We start from the raw sequence: 22,063 nt of genomic DNA on the forward strand, positions 1-22,063 counted from the left end.
ATAACATAATCATATATTTCTTTTCATTTGTATGTATGTAAGCATATATGTTAGTATAGTATTGATTTTTCTGTAAGATTTAGCTTATCGATTTCGTTGAATTTTTTTTTCTTCAGATAATGAGTATTGAAATTGGAATTGGGTGATGTAAACTCAGCAGCGGAGATAGTTTAATTTTTTTTTAGTGAGTTGTTTAGTCTCTTTAGAAATCAGATTTAGAACAATTTTATTTTATTTTGTTATATTTAGGTTGAATATAATACATACCCAACAAGTATTATTGCACTTGACAATTTGATTGGGTTCTAAGATGATGCTTTCAATTTTGTTAAGCATTTATTTATGTTTGTTTTAATATATTTAGTTGATATGATTCAATGGCTCTTATTTTTTCTCATACTCTTAAATTAGATCATGGATCAGGTTAAAGTTTATAATTTTTAGGGTGCCACACTAACTTTGTAGGGTTTTGTTAACGTGTGCCCATCGGCAAACACGTGTAGATGCAATTAAAACATCTAGAAAAACAATATTTAAGGGTACTTTTGGTAGGGAGTAGATTTATTGAGAGGATTTTTTTAGAGAAAAGTTAATTTTGGTGGTGTATCTAATGCATCTTAACGTGTGCATTAACAGTGATGCGAAAAAAAACTCTATTAGATCGATTAGGATTGATAAACTACAAAGATTCAAAACACAGAAAATAAAATAGAACACAAGAGATTTACATGGTTCCACAAGATTGGTTACATTCGTACTATGTGAGAATTGGAAAATTAGAAAGAAAATTCGATGGGCAAGGGCCCAAAAATTCTAACAACTAAATTTTGATGGCCTAGGGGAATTGAAATTGTTTATGTTTCCCATATTCGATAGGTTAGAGCCATCTAATTTCTCACATCCCTAATTAATTTGAAAGTTTTGGCTCATTGAAAAAAAAATTGACAATGAAAATTTTGATTCCTTGATCTGTCAAATATTTTGACTTTTTACATGTTGTGTCATGGGCGACGAAAATAATTCTTATTAATAAAAATTGCGAAAATACAATATACAATTTATAGGATTTCTAAACTTAGAATGTATATGATGTCCTAAGGTGAAACACAAATTTTCCAAGGGAGGGGATCCTTTGTAGTACCTTTTCCATGTAGTTTCTGTAATGAACTTTAAATGGCTGAAATTTACAAGTTGAAAAGGAAATCTAACATTTCTAACTTGTAAAGATCATGTCGTAGATCATATTTACAAAAAGAAGAATTGAAAAAATAATAATTTTTTAGTTGGATCAAAGCTTTGAAAATGAACAGTCCATGGCCTTTCATTTTTCAACATACATATTTTTCTTTCTTTGTGACGTGGCGCTCCTTTAACTGTCAAAATCCACTTCACAGAATTGCAGGAAAAAAGTACTATAGACAATTCGCTCCCCCTTTTCATAGTAAACAAACATCACCCAAATTAGTAAGATTTCAAATCTTATTAAGAGTCATTGGTCTCACACTAGATTCCCACAAGAGTCATGATGAATGCAAATGGTAAATCATATGTAGTTTGTATGCGTGTAGCAAGGGCATAGTACCATTTATCTTTTTCTTCAGGATACACAAGGGAAAAGATTTGTAGATTTGTGCCCTTGCCACATCTGTCGCATACAGACCGCATATGATTTACTGCATGCATTAATCATTGTTCTTACAACAAATTCAGTACAACACTACTGGCCTCTTGATTTCAATAAAAAAATTGTACAAAATGAGTGGGTGGGGTAGGGGTCTTGATTTAAGGTATTGGACAGTTACCAAACTCTCAAAGTTAAAATTAAAATTCAATTATGAAATTTTTTTTTTCAAAGTTCTTAGAATTTTGTGCTCTACATATCTCGCATCATGCAGTTAGGAAATTTTCCTTAGTAAGGACAGTTGATAGTTTAGGAGAGGGTGGGTTTCTAGCCTATGAGCCCAACAAGAAAGGTTCCTAAACTATTTATTGAAAAAATAAATGAATTTTTTGAGGATTTGGGCCTTAGGGCCCATTATAATTTTTGTAGACTTTTATACTTTGCATGGAGGACCGATACAAATTTGGATGTCTACACAGGCCATTCCGAAACTTCTAACCCATGCATTGAAAAAATATTTTGCACAATGTTTGATTTTCTTTAGGGTCTCTGATCGCCACCCATATGAGAGAAACATTTTTTCAATGTATGAGTTAAAAGTTTTGAAATGGGATAATTTTTTGCGAGGATGATCTCTATGATGAGGAGATCACCCTTGCCAAAAATCAGCCCATTCTAAAACTTCTAACCCCATCAAACTGATTTACAAAAATCGGATGGTCCACAATTCTTCAACTTGTAAACTAGGGTTAGAAGTTTTGGAATGGGCTGTTTTTTTTGTTAGGATGATCTCTATACTTCTAACTCCTATTTTGACATAATGTTTGGTTCTCTTTAGGGCCTCTGAATGCTTTCCATATATAGAGTCAAACATTGTGTCAAACATTTTTTAAAACATGGGTTAGGAATTTTGAAATTGGCAGATTTTTTGTGAGAATGATCATCCTCATAAAAAATCAGACCATTTTGATACTTCTAACCCTATCAAAAGTGATTTACAAAAATCTAATGGTTCATGATTCTTCAACTTGTAAATTAGGGTTAGAAGTTTTCGAATGAACTGATTTTTGGTGAGGATGATCTTTTTATCATAGAAATCATCCTCACAAAAAAATCAGCCCATTCGAAAGCTTCTAACCCATGTTTTGAAAAATGTTTGGCTCTCTTTAGGGCTTCTAAACGCTTCCCTATATATATATATATATAGGGTCAGGTTCAAGGGCCATATGAGAAAACTTTCGTTTTTAATAAAATTTTAAAATATGAGTTAGAAATTTTGGATTGAGCTGATTTTTTGTGAGGATGATCTCTATAATGGGAAGATCATCCACAAAAAAAATCAGCTCAATCTGAAACTTCTAACCCCATTAAAAGTGATTTAGAATGTGGACCATCGATTTTTTACCACTTTTTATCACTAATTTGTAAATAACTTTTGATAGATTTAGAAGTTTCTGATTGAGCTGATTTTTTGTGATGATGATCTTCTCATCATAGTGACCATCCTTGCAAAAAATCAGCTCAATCCAAAACCTCTAACCCTTATTTTGAAAAACGAAAGTTTTCTCATATGTTTTCTCATATGGCCCTTGAACCTGACCCATATATATATATAGGGTCCCGTTCAGCAACAAACATTTTGGCAAAATATTTTTGGGTTAGAGGTTTTGGAATGGGCTGATTTTTGGTGACGATGATCTCCTTACTGTAGAGATCATCCTCACCAAAAAGCAGCCCATTCCAAAACCTCTAACCCGTGTTTTGAAAAATGTTTTGCCAAAATATTTGTCAAAATGTTTTTTGCTAAACATATTTCATATATATATATATAGGTCCCGTTCAGTATCCAACATTTGGGCCAACCATTTTTGTCCTACATGGGTTAGAAGTTATGGAATGGGCTGATTTTTGGTGAGGATGATTTCTACAGTGAGGAGATCATCCTCACCAAAAATCAGCCCATTCCAAAACTTCTAACCCCATGTTTACAAGTTGAAAAATCGTGGACTGTCCACTTTTTCTAAACCATTTTTGATGGGGTTAGAAGTTTTGGAATGGGCTGATTTTTGGTGATGATGATCTCTTCACCGTAGAGATCATCCTTACCAAAAATCAGCCAATTCCAAAACTTCTAACCCATGTTTTGAAAAATGTTTTGCCAAAATGTTTAGTGCTGAACATTTCCCTATATATATATAGGGGGGCGTTCAAGGGCCAACTTTTTAGCAAACTTTTTGGCAAAACATTTTTCAAAACATAGGTTAGAGGTTTTGGAATGGGCTGATTTTTGGTGAGGATGATCTCTACGGTGAGGAGATCATCATCACCAAAAATCAGCCCATTCCAAAACTTCTAACCCATGTTTACAAGTTGAAAAATCGTGGACCGTCAATTTTTTATAAACTGTTTTTGATGGGGTTAGAAGTTTTGAAATGGGCTGATTTTTGGTGAGGATGATCTCCTCACTGTAGAGATCATCCTCACCAAAAATCAGCCCATTCCAAAACCTCTAACCTATGTTTTGAAAAATGTTTTGCCAAAAAGTTTGCTAAAAAGTTGGCCCTTGAACGCCACCCATATATATATATATATTTGGGTCCCGTTCAACACCAAACATTTGGGCCAACATTTTAGCTAACCATTTGTCCTACATGGGTTAGAAGTTTTGGAATGGGCTGATTTTTGGTGAGGATGATCTCTACGGTGAGGAGATCATCCTCACCAAAAATCAGCCCATTCCAAAACTTCTAGCCCCATGTTTACAAGTTGAAAAATCGTGGATCGTTCCTTTTTTATAAACCATTTTTGATGGGGTTAGAAGATTTGAAATGGGCTGATTTTTGGTGATGATGATCTCCTCACCATAGAGATCATCCTCACCAAAATCAGCCCATTCCAAAACTTCTAACCCATGTTTTGAAAAATGTTTTGCCAAAATGTTTGTTGCTGAACGGGACCCATATATATATATTTGTAAAGTTTTCTCTATCTAATATACATTTTGCTTAGGTAAAAATATATATATATGCTCTTAACTTTAAATTTGATCGTTCTATATTAGATGTTAATTTATAAGGATTAAAATATTTGGACAAACATTTACAAAAATACCTTAGTATTATAGATTAATAGAACCGGGTGGGAGCTTCAATTGTTCTCTTTAGCTGCCTCTTGTTCAAAAGATTTTTATTCAAATCTAAAGTCAAGCCAATATTTCAGTGGAATTGGACATCATTTAAGAAATAGATTTTTATTCACATTCATTAATTTTCATATCAAGTTTGCTAATCGTAGAAATATAAAGAAAAAGGGGAAGAATGGATGATGGAGTGACAATTAAGGTTATCAATGGATCGAGCTAGGCCGGGCTTTTTAGGCTACAAAACTAGGCCTGAACCCAACCCATCAAATATAGGGTCGGGCTGGGCTTAAGAAAGAAACCTAAACCCAAGCCTGGTCCACTTATAGCCTGGTCCACCCACATTCAGTTACGGGTCCAGGTCCGGGTCCGGGTTCGGGTTTGGCTTAGTTGCTTACTGGAGGGAAGTTCTAGAGTCATGAAGAAAATAATTTGAAAGCGACTAAAACTGGAAGAGTCGGTTGGGGCTTTGCATATGACAAAATTATTCATTTCTTGTCATAAATGAGCATTTACAGATTGTGGGGTTTTTGGATATGCAAAAATTAGCCCATTATAGCGACTGTGGCAAGTTTCAACGGTAAAATTTCAAGGGCATCCTAAGTCATTTATAAGAAAGAACATAAATCATTAGGTATGCTATTAATATACAGTAGTGGGCTGGGCCATCCAATGGACCTAAATTCAAACAGGCTTAAGCTGACTCAGCCCGATGATTAGATGGGGTTATTTTTAAACCCAAACCCGGTCCATGACAGGTTGAACTGGATCAGGCCTAGCTGGACCCATCGACTGCCCTATTGATAATGATTTGTATGCTAACAAAAATAATTATAGAGGATGAACCTTTATGATTCCATGAGATTTATGCAAAAGCCCTAAATGTTTTATTGAATAGTGTGAATATGGACTTGTTTGATGAAAAATCTATTTCCATGTCCTTTGGGATGGGATTAGTGTTGGATTTTACATATTTAAAATTTTAAGACATAATTTTAATATATTTCAATTTTTTTTCAATAAGATCTAATCTATCACATATCTCAAGTATATTATTCATTCAATGTAAATTGAGTTGATGGTACTTATCTTATGCTATCATAAAGTCGTTAATTCAAAACATTGGAGGTGCGCCTTTTGATCCATGTGTTCCTCGAAACTTTCGAAACCCTAATCAAATTTATTATTTTTCTAAATTCACTCTCTCCCGTTTAAAGTACATTGGGCATTTAATAGAGATGTTTCTACAGGGGCACGCAGCCTAATGGGTTTAATCTCCAACCAAAAAGTGGGACTTAGACACTGTCTTTTACTACACAAATGGGATACCATTTCGAATAGCTACCCTATTAAGATTGAGTTGTGATGAATGCATGAGATTGGTTACGCAGCTGACTTGGTAAGGACACAGAACCATAGATCGTTTCATCGGGATACAAGGGAGAAAGATGAGCGATTCTGTGCCCTTGCCACGTCAGCCGCATATTAAGACGGCATGCATCTATCATTACTCCACAATAAATACATCGACAACTAGGGAATTGAGACACTGGCCTATGACGTTGAAATCATTTATTCTTAGATAACTCAAAGAGGCCAGCTTCTTCACATTATAAATAACGTACAAAATTACTTCCAAATAGCAAGAAGAAGAAGAAAAGAATGGAAAGTGAGATCAAGAACTTTATAAAGGTGTGGATTTTGGTCTTATCGGCTCTAATCTACTGTTACTTCATTGTATCAAAGATCCCAAAGGGAAAACTTAGATTCCTCACTCTCCTTCCTATCTTCTACCTCTTCATCATCCTCCCACTCAATCTCCATTCATTCCATCTTGGATTTTTCACAGCTCTCTACATCACTTGGCTTGCTAACTTCAAACTCCTCCTCTTCTCTTTCAATCAGGGCCCTTTATCATCATCATCATCCAATCAACCAAAACCACTCCTCCACTTCATCTTCATTGCTTGTCTTCCCATCATAACCAAAGACAACCCATCTCTCCAAGTCCAATCACCTCATCAAAATATCAAACAAACCAAACAAAACTCATCACTCCTATCACCTCAAAACATCAAAATGTCTACAAAATCAGTTCGAAATGTTGTTTTAAAAGCCCTACTTTTATATCTATTGGTCTCTATCTATGACTACTTACCATATGTGAACTTAAAGACGTACATGATCTGGAGTTACTACAGCCTCCACTTTTACCTAACCGTACAGCTTGTTTACGCTTTGAGTGAATCGCCAGCTCGAGCCATACTAGGCCTAGAACTCGAGCCACAGTTCAACCAGCCATACCTTTCCACCTCACTTCGAGACTTTTGGGGTCGAAGGTGGAACCGAACTGCTTCCAACATCCTAAGATCCACCATATCTCATCCCATACGATCCGTAGCTACCCCTATTTTTGGTAGAGTGTGGGCCCATCTAATTGGAGTAGTGTTCGCGTTTACTGTATCTGGGCTCATGCATGAGCTGGTATACTATTACGTCACACGAGTGAATCCCACGTGGGAAGTGACATTCTACTTTGTGTTCCAAGGGTTCTGTTATGTGTTGGAGTTAGAATCAAAGAGGACATTAGCAGGTGGCAAGTGGCGATTGCACCCTTGGGTCTCTATGCCTTTGACTTTTTTGTTCCTTTTGGTTACCAGTTTGTGGCTAGCATGCCCACAGCTCTATCGGAATGGTGTGTACGAGGGAGCAATGAAAGAATGCAGACTTGTGTTTGAGTTCGTGAAGGAAAAAATTGCAATACTCTCTCTCTTTAGCAGCAAATAATAAATAAGAGTGCCGATATTTGAACTTAACGTGACAGTCCAACTCAAAAATTCACTGACGTGTCATGCGCACCGTAGATTCTGTCACTCAGCATATACAACCAACCTGCCATCTGCAGTTATGTATTTTAAGATTTGCAGTTGTGTATCCGAGTAAAAGAATCTACAATTCTTTACGTATTACACGTGAGTGAGTTTTTGAGTCCGGCTGTGAGATTGAGTAATCATTACTCAATAAATAAATGAACATATATAAATGCAAGATTTTTCTTTCATTGTGAAAAAGGCATTTCTAAGAGAATATATATATGAATGACATAAGCTTTCATATGTAATTTATGTAATTTTTTTTCTCTATTAATATATTACTTTTGCTTGCTTCGAAAATAAAAAAACTTACATACACCTCTCTCTCTCTATATATATATAGTAAAATACAATGTTAAGTCCTACTTTTTTATTTCAATCTTTATATTCCACGAAAAAAACATCTCAATGACATGGCTTTTAATTTTAATTATATATATATATATATATTTTTATTATCAATAAGACTATTTTTAATGAGTTCATGCACTAACTTGGTGCTAACAGGATATGAACCCAAGTCTGTAGTATGATCACCTAAAGAATTTACCAACTAATTAGTTAGTTGGCACTAGGACTGCAACCTTGGTGGGTTGGAGGGTGAACCCAAGCTCAACCCAAGTAGTAGAACCCTTAACCCGATCATCAGGCCTAGGCTTATTAACCCAAGCTTGATCTTCTAAAATCGGGTTGAGTTCGGATTAGTCCAAATTAGGTAATATTGGATGGTTTGATCGGATAGGGATGGTTCGGCTCATTGAATAACTCTAATTTCATTTTAATTAACAAATAAATTTTATATTTATAAAAAAAAAAGGGAACCGTTTGGGTGCCAACTATTTGGCTAACTTGTTTTGTCTCAAATGTGTTAGAAGTTTTGGAATGGGTTGATATTTATGAAGATGGTCTATATGACGAGGTCATCATTCTCACAAAAAATTAGCCCATTCCAAAACTGTAACCCTATTAAAAGTGGTTTACAAAAAATAGACAGTTCACGATTTTTCAACTCATAAACATAGGGTTAGAAGTTTCAGAATGGGCTGATTTTGGGTGAAGATGATCTCCTCATCATAGAGATCATCTTCACAAAAAAATCAGCTTATTCTGAAACTTCTAACATATATTGGACAAAACGTGTTGGCCAAATAGTTTACCCTTAAAAAACATATACAACATAAAAAACAAAATTATTAGTAATTAGAAAAACCATACTAAAACAAAGTACATTAATAATAACCAGTTGGTCACAAGTAAAAATAATAAGATGAAATTAAAAAAAAAAAAAAAAACTATAATTAATATGAAACTATTTTTATATTAGTATATAACATCGGGTTCGGGTTTAGTCAGGTTACTCGTACCCACAACTCGAGTTGAACCCGAATTGAAATCGGGTTGAATAATTTTAACCCAGTCTCAACTCATTTTCTATATAACTCGGCCCAAACTTGCCCATTATTCGGGTTGAGTTTAGGTTAGCACGCCCTATCAGTCCTAGTTAGCACCTGCAACATTACCTTCGATTGTATTTTCTTTACTACCTTCCAAGGATACCCTAAACTTTATTGCTTTTCATCTTCTACTCATTTTCCCTGAATATCCATTCAATCGTATTATCTTTTCTTCATCTTTAACACCCTTGACCCTTAAAAGGATGCATGTGCCATAGGCACAAGCAAACTCTAGTGTTATATAAGATATATTGTGATGTATATTTTTAGTAAGGAATCTTTTTTCTCTTTCTCCAGTGAAGTTATTAAAAGATAATTCATTTAACGATTTCACACTTTCATTTTAGTGCAAAATTGAATCTCTATATGTATAGCAGTTTTTTATTTTTACTTTAGAACTGTTTACATGGTTGTGAGAGAGCATTAAAGCATGTCTCAACCCATTTTTGCGAATACAAATCAATAATTTTTTTTTTTACAAAATCATTAATCAAGTTGCTAAAAGTACTTCTAAAAGGCAATGTTTTAAAAATCAGAATGATAATCAAACCGAAATTTTGTTTAATTGGTGGGTCCGAATGAGGTTCAATTTGGTCAGACCCATATCTAATTATTATTATTATTATTATTTATGAAATATATTGAAATATATATATATATATATATAATGAAGGATAACGTAAACTATTATTATATGATAAATAAATAAATATATAATAATACAAAATTTAAGAAATTAAATTCGTTTAAATAAAATATTCTTTAATAAATGATAAATTTATTAAAAGTGGGTCGCTCAAGTCGGTGATGTATTTAATGCATCTTAATGAGCCCTCTTCAATCATTGAAGTTTGTTTTAAAAATCTTCAAATTAACAAGGTTTAAATCCCAAAGTTAAAGAGATAATGAGGGCGACAAAATTTTGAGTAGTTTTCTTCAGACTTAAAAATCGGTTCATAGATTCGAACAGTTGAACCATTCAATTATAAAAAAAAGAAACGGCAGTTCTTAAATAAATACTGGCTCTTAATGAATCAAACCAAAATTTCTAAAAAATCCTGGACAGTCGGTCCAGTCTGATTTTAAATATTGAACTTTTGTTTGTAATGTTGACTAACAAACTATGAATCACCAACATGCATTTACCCTAATTATATCTTTAAAAAAATTATTAAATAATTTATATCCATGAGATTAAACACCTATCACTTATAATCGTACACTTCACTTGCTAACTCTTCGGCATCCTTCACTTGCTACTTTTCAATCTACTAGTAGTATCAAGTCCTTCATTACTGTTTTTAAGTAGGCTAAAGGTATTATTAGTAGAATAGTGATGAATGGGTACGCAGTTCACATGGCAAGGGTACAAAACCGCACATCTTTTCTTACGTATCCCAATGAAAAGATCTATAGTGTTCTGTCCTTGCCACGTCAGCCGTGTACAACCCAATCATGTGCCAAAATCACGTGCATTCATCACAACTCTTATTAGTACTAGTCGGTCAGGTAAGGCATGCCAGTAACCTGTAGCAAGCACTCTACCACAGTGAGACATTGAACTGTAGTTGTTGATGTTTGGCATAGTTCTCCTTAAGAGGAAGAGCAACAAGCCAAGAAGCCTTGGCTTAGCTGGTAGAACTAGGAAGGCAACTGCCACGCTTCCTGTAATTGAACTAGTTGATTTTACAAGCAGTTTACCCAAAGCCGAAGGGCTAGAACTTAAGATAGATTACGGTGCTTTCCTCAAAAAATAAAAAGTTGGTGTGCAATCTAAATTTGAGACAACAGATTATATTGGTCATTTGTGTGCAAGTCCTCCAAAGAAATCAGGACCAACCTTTCATGGATGTGTAATGATATTATAACTCAATTATGACAAACTAACTCAAAAACCCACTGATGAGGCATGAGCATGAAACATGTGCAGTTGTGTATCTACCGGTATTGGGGGGGATCTACGGTTTTTGCACATGCAGATTAGTAAGCTTTTGAGTTATTCTGTCAGGTTGAGCTAGAAAATCAGCACTCTTCATGGATTTAAAGGTGGACAATACAAAAAGAAAGAGTAATGATTTTTTTTACCATCCCATGTGGCATATTTAAAATACTCTTTTGAAGTGTCATGTTCTAGAATCATAGATCTTTACTCCTCAGAATACATAGCTGCACATATTTATGGGGGTGTGCAGATGTGTATCTTGAGGCATAAAATATATGGTTCTACCACATGCCACGTTAGGAGAGTATTTTGAGTATGCCATGTAGGGGAGTCATATTATCACAACTCAAAAAGAAAAACAAACAACTTTCCAATTTTCTCTACCTTAAATTGGGCTAAGACGCATAGGTCAATGGGTTTGTCACATTGCAAAGTAACTTTGAAGTTGTCGGTTCAAGTCCAGCTTACATTTAACAAAATCATTTTAAGAGTGGCCAAATATAGTAAGCTTTCACTTTCATTTAACAAATAAGTGAATGACATTAGTCATGCCTTCCTTTATTTTACAATAAGGTCTCAAACTAAAAGAAGAAAGACATAAGAGCCCTAATAATATGACTCGCCAGGTGGCATACTCAATCCACTCCTTGACGTGAACAAGTTCAAGAATCGTAGATCTATAAGCCTCGGGATACACACTTCCCTCGAGATACATTTTTTCATGGGGAAGTGCAATCATGTATCTTGAGGCATAAAGATCTACGATTCCCGGACTTATCACGTCAGGAAGTCGATTGAGTATACCACCTAACGAATCATTTTATCATGACTCAAGACATAAACATCATCTTTGAAAATTCCAAGATGGTGTGACACCCTCAAAATTATATTTGCAATAAATTGAAAACCAAACCCAACCCACAGGAAATGAATGCTCAGCTTGATTGGTGTCTTTTAAATTCTAAAATCTATCACATTAAATACATGAATAATTTAGATTGTTACTTGTTTAATGACTGGATAGACAACATGAATCCCATTTTAACATTCAAGTACGTCTCATTTAACATTGGAAAATTACTTAAAGGACCTTGGTCGAGGGATTTTTTTCTTTATAGTCCATGAGTTTTGGGCAGTTTCTTAATAGTCCATTTTGTAAAACTTTTCTTTTCTTAACAATCCCTGGACCCCATCTCCCACATTTCTCACGATTGAATGTCCTAACTATTTGAACTCATCGTTTTCATCTAAAAAAATTAGATTTTTGGCATCTCAATCAAGTATTGGAGACTCCATTTCGTTAGAAAGGATTGAAGAAGTCATTTTCAAACATTTCGAACATACATGTAAAAAAACTAAGGTTTCTTTCACTTTTTTTTCTTAGTTTTTGGATGAAAATCGATCAAGAATAGTTTTTCTGGGTTGAAATCATTTGAACAAGCCGTTATTTCAGGTTTTTAGTTGATCTTCCCATATATTTTAGTTGAAAAAACTCAAAAATTGAAAATGGATGGGTTTTACCAGTGTTGAGTTCACCACTTTTTATTTAAAAAATGATGAAAAAAGTGGTGAATTCGACAGTAAATAAAAAGTGGTGAACTCAACAGTAAAAAGTGTGAACTCGACAAAAAAAAAAAAAAAAGCATCGAGTTCAACAGTAATAAAAAGTGGCTCAACTCAACACAAAATAAAAAAGCCGTGGGTTAGCCATTAATGAGGGACCGTTAAGAAATAATTTTTTTACTAAATGCCCTATTAAGCTACCGTGCAAAACTTAGGGACTATTTAGAAATAAATTTCTCCTCCAGGGTCCTTTCAGTAACTTTCCCTTATATATTGAGACCATGTTTAGGTTCGTTTTGAGCTCTTGTAATTCTCATAAAAGTCTAACAGTTTGAAAATTATGAATTGGTTAGAACTATTTTTTTGATCATATACAGTCTGATGTAGGGGGTGCAACTTGGTCCAGTTAAAATTAAGAACCAAATCAAACCAATAGCTTTGGGGTGGTTTGCTTTGGTTTGGAACAAGTTGCGGTTCGGTTCTGGGTTACGAAAATGGATAACCAATCAATTTGGTTCGATTCTTGGATCAAGTTTATATAAAATCAAACCCGTATGCAATAAATAAATATATATGTATATAATAATTATTATGAATTATTTTAAGAGTTACTACATTGATTAGTAATCTTTTATGGATAAACTAATGACTTTTTATGTATAGATTTGAGATTTATTATATTAAATTATGTTTATTTTTTCATTAAAAAATATTACTTATAATTTATAAAATATTTGCAATCCACGGAACCGAACCGAATCAAATTGACTTTAATTCGGTTTGAGTTGGTTTGGTTCCAATGGAATTTGATTTAGTTCTGGTTCTTATTTAGTGGAATCAACCTATGTCAGTTCGGTTCTAATTTGCCATCAAACTGAACCCAGATCCCCCCCCCCTCCCGCCTCCCACCTCCCGCCTCCCAATCTGATGATCATTAATTTACTATCTTAGTAGCATTGATATGGAAGGGTATTTTAATCATAAAAGAATTAAATGAGAACAATATTAGATTCCCACGAGCTTCACAAATGAGAAACGGGTCTGAGCTGCTTCTCACTTCTGAATGCCCTATGCTAATATAAATAATATTGTACATTAGAAGAACATTAATTACACGATGACAGACTTTTATGTTACTGACACCCTCCTTTTGTAATATTTACAAGAAAAGTTGAACTATTTAGTACCTTTTCTACACATAAAAAAGAAAAAAAAAAAAAATTGAACACTAAGTTTACGATGAAAGAATGTTGTGTTATTGACGCCCTTCTTTAGGAAGATATTAGGAAAACTAAGTTGAATTTAGTGATTTCCCCTATGGATTTTAATGAATATTTGAGATTATATATTTTCAAATTGATGACATAGTACCATTTGACCTCAGTCTTTTTTGAGAGATTAACAAGATACAACTTAAATACTCACATCTTCAGGGGTTGATTGATAGGAATGAAGGTTCTCTCATCAAAGGACATCGGATATTTTTATGGGATCCCAATAGCGGTGAGTGCATTGATTCTAGGTTAAAATATGGAAAAGCCTAGGTGGTGTGCAAAGTAGACTTAGAGAAGGCTTCTATTCATGCTAGTTGGCACGTTTTGGAGTGCATCCATAGGAGGATGGATTTCAGCAGGAGGTGGATCTCTTGGATCATATCTTGAGTTTCTTCACTCTCTTTCTCAGTGTTGGTTAGAGAGGTGGGGATACCCACGATAGGTAAAAAAATTTGATGCAGCAAATCCAACTTGAAAAACAACATGTTAAAACATTAAAACCAATCAAAATCGAATCCTTCCAGTTTTAGGAGGCATGGGGAATTATTCATATTTTTAGTTCAACACCACTAACTTGATCCATAGGTACAAGAAAGCTCAAGAAATAATAAAATGACTAATGTACATTATTTTCAATAAAATTAAAAGTTAGACTCACACTTGGGTTTCCAAGCATCAAGAATGGGCAACCCAAGTTGCAAGTAGGAAAATAAAATGCTCGAGGAAAACTAGCACAACTTATCATGTGATTCATTACAAGGGGCCTATAAAAAAATCATTATAAACAGGTTTGTGGTGTTTATGTTCAGATTTCTTCACTCACCGTCACCTTTTTCTTGTCAAGTAGAAGGGTGACATTGCCTATATAGATGAGGTATGTCTTATGTATTAAAATCATATAAATAATAGCTTAATAGAAAATATTTGTATAAATTAGAGATTTCTTCCCTAAAGTGTGTTTCCAAGTTTTGATACAAGAGTGTATAGAGTGTCTCATAGGGGAAGTTCTTGGAAAATGGAGTCTCTTTGTTGCATAACTGAGAAATTACTAGAGATTGCAAACAGAAAATCACACACCTCATGCAACTTCCTTCTTCACCCTTTAGATTCAATAGGGGAGTGCCTCAACATGAAAAAAAAGGGTTTACAAACAAAGTGTTACATACGACATCCACTAACAATAAAATTACAATAAAACGATGCCTATAAACAAGAATCAAGTTTGCTCAAAAGTAATAATTGAGAAGACTCACCTTCCTCAATAGCACCACAGTCCAATTATGTTTGCATTATCAAAAGAGTGCACAACTTCTATACATGCATAACATCAGGACCATTATCTATTTTGCCTTGTTTTTCTTATTATGAGGTCCAAAATTGGAACTAAATGCCAAGAGAGCAGATTTTTAATTTTTACAGGATATCTATCAATTTTATTAGGTCCAAAATTGGAGCCTAAATGCCAAGAAAGCAGATTTTTAATTTTTACAGGATATCTATCAATTTTATCCTATGGCTCACATTTTATTTAGAAAGGAATCCCTCCGTCAGGGTCTTTTAAATAATTTTTCCAAAATTATATCTCCCGCTAATGACTCATAGTATTGAGGTCACTTCAACATTATTCTATATCAAATTCTCACCAAATTAGGTAGAAGTGACCTGAAATTGTACCTCATATCACATCTTAAAGTGAAAGTGTGTAGGAATCATAAATGCATTTTTAACTCATATCTCACTGAAAAACATTTATGATTCCTACTTACCAGGCACTACCACCCCAAGATGTGGGATATGAAGTACAATCTTGAGGTCACCTCAGCATTATTCAAATAAAGTGGGTATGTCTCAAGTACCCTAATAATTCTTTGCCAAAATTATTAAAGAATCCTCATTTTTTATTATTAACGTATTTAATGAGGTATTTATTTGACAAGATCTGAGTTGTGAGAGTGAGGTTTTAATAATAATAAATTAATAGTACCATAATAAAAAGGTGTTTAGAAACTAATTTAAGATTAAATATGATAATTAAAGTGAAGTCTTAATTACATAAATATGAAGAGATTTTTTTTTTCGAACAATCTTTCTTCCACACTGAGAATTTGAAATCTTAAGAGAAATCCAAGATGAGATTGTTACTTGAAGAGTTCCCGGCTTGTCGTGTGAAGTGATGCAGCAAGCATGAGAGGTCGACCAAGGGAGAGACTGAGAGAGCGACTGCGAGGTTGATCGTGGGAGCCATTGAGCGAGAGAGCTGAGATCGAGAGGTCAATCGAAGGAGCAACTGAGAGAGAGATGAGATCGAGAGATTGATCGAGGGAGAGACTGAGAGAACAACTGAGAGGTCGATCGAGGGAGCGATTGTGTGTGTGTGTGTGTGTGTGAGAGAGAGAGAGAGATGAAATCGAGAGAGAGACAGAGAGAGAGATGAGATCGATCGAATGACTGTGAGAGAGAGAGACGGAGAGAGTGGTTCGTTCCCATAAATATGCGATGTTTAAAACATTATTAAAACGGTTTTAATAAGTAAAACGGTTTAAACCCATTTTTAATTAAAAACGGATAAAATCCATTTTATAGTTTAGTTCCTGATTCACTATTTTCTTGTAGTGTCTAGGGCATTCTCTAACCCACTGAGTGCACTCTTATGATGCAAAAGATTGAAATTACCAAAATATAAAGACGGGTCCCACTCCACCTACAGTTGGGGGATGGGGTGGGGGGAATATTCGCCCCCAAACTAACTATGAAGATGAAATTAGATCTGTTGTACTCTAATAAAACCCAAATAAATAAATAAATAAATAAGATATAAAAAAAATCATGCTTTTTCACCTTATAACGACATAAAGAAAAGAGTTCTAGTAGACCTCACCACAAGGAAGCAACGCCATCAATTTTATAAGAGCTATAGAAATAGAAAAATCTTATATTAGATCGAAATATTTTGCCAATTTCAGATGAACCTGCCTCAATCTCTAAGTTTTGGTGAAGAAAATCAATTTTCTGTAGAAAATATTAGGATTTAGAAGAAAATTCTTAAGAGAAAGAGAAATGATGATTTCTTGCAACTCAAACTCTCATATAGAAGAAGCGGAAAAGATGAAGTGATGATAACAATTAGACTCATGCCATTTTGAAAAAAGAAAAAAAAATTACCCTTTATTTTGAAAATCCCTCCAAAATTGTCGAGTAAATGTGACTCCACTCGGTCAGTTTCAAAATTATGATTTGTTGAAGTGTATAATGAATTATCTTATTCACAATCCAACACTATAACCGTCTTCTAGATTTCATGGAAAAAATCTGATCAAAAACAAAAAGATTAATTTTTTTTTCTTGAGCTTGATCCTATGTTTTGAAAGTGAACTCCTACTAAACTCCCAAATTTGAATTTAAAATTTACAATGAAAATAACCTTCTTTAAGGATATTTATTTATTTATTTATTTATATATATATATAAAGTACATAGAATTTTTTCTTCTATATCCATGTGGCATTGGATCATGTTTTTAGATGCTACAAAGTGAGGTCAACAACCCTGAGTAAAATTTGAAAACTTACTAAGTTAATTAGTAAGGCTAGCCTTACTCAATCTTGAAAGAGATTTTCTTCTAAATTGACTAGCCTTACTAATTTAGTAAATTTCAACTCTTACTAAGAGTCATTGATCTCACCCTGTGCAATAAAAAAAACATGGTCTGATGAGATGGGGTTGTAGAGGATAAAATTCTGTGAATTTTGAAAAAAAAATTAAAAAAATTATTTTTTGCCATTGAATTTTAATTTTAAATTTTGGATGTGGAAGCTTGATAGCCGTCCATTTTCAAAACCTTGGATGAAGCCTTCCAATTTTTTTTCTTATTTTTTTAATTCCGAAACCTAGAGGGCTGTGGTGTTGGACTGCTAAAGTGGTAACCCATTTGAGCCTAGCGACCCTTAACAAGGCTTAAAATCTTGCAAAGTTAGAAAAGAAAGTGTTTCTTTGTTTTTCTTAAGATTCTAAATATATAAAATATTGTATGTGTGTGGATGTGGGGGGTGTTCTCAACATATCACCATGGAGGATTTAAACCTTCCTCCTACACCCCCAATACAAGCCACGTAAGCTATAATTCAAGGAAATTTTTAAAAGGAAATATTTTAAGCTTTAAGCCCTTGGATTGTGGTTTACAAGGCGTGTATTGGAGTGTAGGAAGGTTTCAACTCTCCACCCTAAAGGCGTACGATCCGAACTCGATTTTAATATTATAATATTTTATGGGGGCCACACGCTAATGCGGTGCCCTGTTCCTATACATTAATTAGTTGGGGTTTAAAACATCTTGAGCTCCTAATCAAGCCATTCACACAGTCCGATGTGTTTATTTTCTAATCAAATTGTGACACATAGACATTGTTCGTAACTATAGAAGCATGACACTTTATGGCATCTGAAATTTTGTGGGCCCCTTCCTCTCTATGTAGTTCTGCCTCTACCTCCAATTATAGAGGAGTAGAGTTCACACATTACCCTCATTTTATTATATTTCCTCTTCACCTCCTTCAATAATACCTTTTTAATTTTACCATTCCTATTTTTTAACCTTTTTTTTTTATAATACCCCTCTAATTTTGCATTCTTTCCTCTTTTACACCTTTAACCCCAAGGAGGATGCCCGTGACATAGGCAAGGGAAAAATCTAATTATTTAAATATGAGAATTTGTTAATCCCCCTTGCACAAACAAATCTAGTTACCCTAATGTTTAATAGTATACGGCCAGAGATTTTGAGTTGGAAGTATTTCAAAAAAATTGATCCGAAAGGTTTTACAACTACCCATTACATAGAATGATGGTCTAAAAGATTGATTTCACATTCATTAATTTTAATATCAAGTTCACTAATCGTGGAAATATAGAGAAAAAGGGGAAGAATGGATGATGGAGTGACAATTAAGGTTGTTAATGGACCGGGCTAGGCCGGGCTTTTTAGGCTTACAAAACTAGGCCTGAACCAACCCATCAAATATAGGGCCGGGCTGGGCTTAAGAAAGAAACCTAAACACAAGCCTGGTCAACCTATAGCCTGGTCCACCTACATTCGGTTCCGGGTCGGGTTTGGCTTAGTTGCTTACTTAAGGGAAGTTGTAGAGTCATGAAGAGAGTAATTTGAAAGGGACTAAGTAGTGATGTTGTTGCCACATCAATCGCGTACCAAGACCACGAGCATTCATCAATACTGCACAATAAATACATCGACAAGAAGGGAAGTGAGAGACTGGCGAATGTTGTTAAAATCATTTATTCTTTAGATAAGACAAAGAGGCCAACTTCTTCACATGATAAATAACGTACAAAATTATTTGCAAATATCAAGAAGAAGAAGAAGAATGGAGAGTGAGATCAAGAACTTTATAAAGGTATGGGTTTTGGTCATATGGGCTTTATTCTATTGTTATTTCATAGTGTCAAAGATCCCAAAGGGAAAACTCAGACTCCTCACTCTCCTTCCTATCTTCTACCTCTTCATCATCCTCCCACTCAATCTCCATTCATTCCATCTTGGATTTTTCACAGCTCTCTACATCACTTGGCTTGCTAACTTCAAACTCCTCCTTTTCTCTTTCAATCAGGGCCCATTATCATCATCACCATCCAATCAACCAAAACCACTCCTCCACTTCATCTTCATTGCTTGTCTTCCCATCATAACCAAAGACAACCCATGTCTCCAAGTCCAATCACCTCATGATCAAAATATCAAACAAACCAAACAAAACTCATCACTCCTATCACCTCGAAACATCAAAATATCTATAAAATCAGTTCGAAATGTTGTTTTAAAAGCCCTACTTTTATATCTATTGGTCTCTATCTATGACTACTTACCATATGTGAACTTAAAGACGTTCATGATCTGGACTTACTACAACCTCCTCTTTTACCTAACCGTACGGCTTGTTTACGCTTTGAGTGAATTGCCAGCTCGAGCCATACTAGGCCTAGAACTCGAGCCACAGTTCAACCAGCCATTGCTTTCCACCTCACTTCGAGACTTCTGGGGTAGAAGGTGGAACCGACCTGCTTCCAACATCCTAAGATCCACCATATCTCATCCCATACGATCCGTAGCTACCCCTATTTTTGGTAGAGTGTGGGCCCATCTAATAGGAGTAGTGTTCGCGTTTACTGTATCTGGGCTCATGCATGAGCTGGTGTACTATTGCGTCACACGTGTGAATCCCACGTGGGAAGTGACACTCTACTTCGTGTTCCATGGGTTCTGCTATGTGTTGGAGTTAGAATCTAAGAGGAGATTAACAGCTGGCAAGTGACGGTTGTACCCTTGGGTCTCTATGCCTTTGACTCTTTTGTTCAATTGGGTTACCACTTACTGGCTAGGAAGCCCACAGCTCTTGCGGAATGGTGTGTACGAGGGAGCAATCAAAGAATACAGACTTGCGTTTGAGTTCGTGAAGCAAAAAATTGCAAAACTCTCTCTCTCTAGCAAATAATAAACAAGAGTGCTGATTTTTTAACTCAACCTGACAGCCGGACTCAAAAACTCACTCACTGACGTGTCATGCACAAATGATATTAGATTATGTCCCTTCGGATACACAATTGACCTGCCATCTGCAATTGTGTATCCCGAGCGAAAGAATTTACAGTTCTTTACGCATGACACATCAATGAATTTTTGAGTCCCATTGTCAGATTGAGTCCAAAGATCATTAGTCAAAAATAAATTATATATATACACACGATCTTCCTTTCATTGCCAAAAAGGGGTTTGTTAGAGAATATATATATATATATGATATGGGTTTTCATATGTAATTTTTTTTCTCTCTCTCCATATATATATAAACGAGATCATCACTTTGAAAAACCTATGGTCTCGTACTTCATGTTTTGGGAATTAAAATGAACATTGGCTAGAATTGGAATTTCGTCTAAAGTTCATCACATTTTGGGATATTTCTCTTTTAGTTATCTGTGACTATTTTGAGTATTAATATGTATATAATTAAAGACAACATTGAGCCCAACTTATTTGTCTCAAGCTTTATATTCCACAAAAAAAGTATCTGAATGACATAGCTTTTACTTTTATTTTTATATTTTTTTATCGATAAAATTATTTTTAATGAGTTCATGTGCTAACTTGGTGCTAATAGGATTTGAACCCAATTCTGTAATATCATCACCTATAGAATTTAGCAATTAATTAGCTAGTTGGCACTAGGGCTGCAACCTAGGGGGGTTGGAGGGTGAGCCTAAGCTCAACCCAAGTAGTAGAACCCTTAATCCGATCATTGGGCTTAAAAAGCTTGATCTTCTAAAATCAGGTTGAGTTCGGGTTAGCCCAAGTTAGATAATTTTTGATGATTTGACCAGGTAGGGCAGGTTGGGCTCATTGAATAACCCTAATTTCATTTTAATTAACAGATAAATTTTATATTTTAAAATAAATAAATAAGGGAGCCATTCCGGTGCCTACTATTTGGTCAACACGTTTTGTTCCAAATGTGTTAGAAGTTTTGCAATGAGTTGATATTTTATGAAGAGGGTCTCTATGATGAGGTGATCATCCTTACCAACAATCAACCCATTCCAAAACTTCTAACCCCATCAAAAGTGGTTTACAAAAAATAGACAGTTCACGATTCTTCAACTTATAAACATGAAGTTAGAAGTTTGGGTGATGATGATCTCCTCATCATAGAGATCATCTTCACCAAAAATCAGGTTATTCTGAAACTTCTAACATAAATAGGGCAAAATGTGTTGGCCAAATAGTTGACCCTTAAAAAAGATATACAACACAAAAACAAAAAATTACTAGTAATTAGACAAATTTTACTAAAACAAAGTTCATTAATAATTATCAATTGTCCACAAGTAAAAATAATAAGATGGAATAAAAAAAACTATAATTAATATGAAAATATTTTTATATTAGTATATAACATTGGGTTCGGGTTTAGTCAGGTTGTTCATACCCTCAACTCTTGTTCAACCCGAATTGAAATTAGGTTGAAGTATTTTAACTCAGTCTTAACTCATTTTCTACATAACTCGGCTCAAACTCGCCCATCATTCGGGTTGAGTTTGGGTCAACACACCCTTTTAGCCCTAGTAGTCACCTGCAACGTTTACTTCTATTGTATCTTCTTTACTACTTTCAAAGGATACCCTAAACTTT

The 22,063-nt window shown here is 34.5% G+C and overlaps 2 pseudogenes; both read left to right on the forward strand.

Annotated features, from left to right (window-relative positions):
- The first annotated feature begins 6,367 nt into the window (after positions 1-6,367).
- LOC147390123 (putative long-chain-alcohol O-fatty-acyltransferase 5 pseudogene) lies at positions 6,368-7,788 on the forward strand (annotated as a pseudogene).
- An 11,446-nt stretch (positions 7,789-19,234) lies between these two features.
- LOC147390124 (long-chain-alcohol O-fatty-acyltransferase pseudogene) lies at positions 19,235-20,706 on the forward strand (annotated as a pseudogene).
- Positions 20,707-22,063: the final 1,357 nt, after the last annotated feature.

This window comes from Akebia trifoliata, chromosome 11 (genome assembly GCF_017979445.1).
Source record: "Akebia trifoliata isolate Shusen 1 chromosome 11, ASM1797944v1, whole genome shotgun sequence".
NCBI lineage: Eukaryota > Viridiplantae > Streptophyta > Magnoliopsida > Ranunculales > Lardizabalaceae > Akebia > Akebia trifoliata.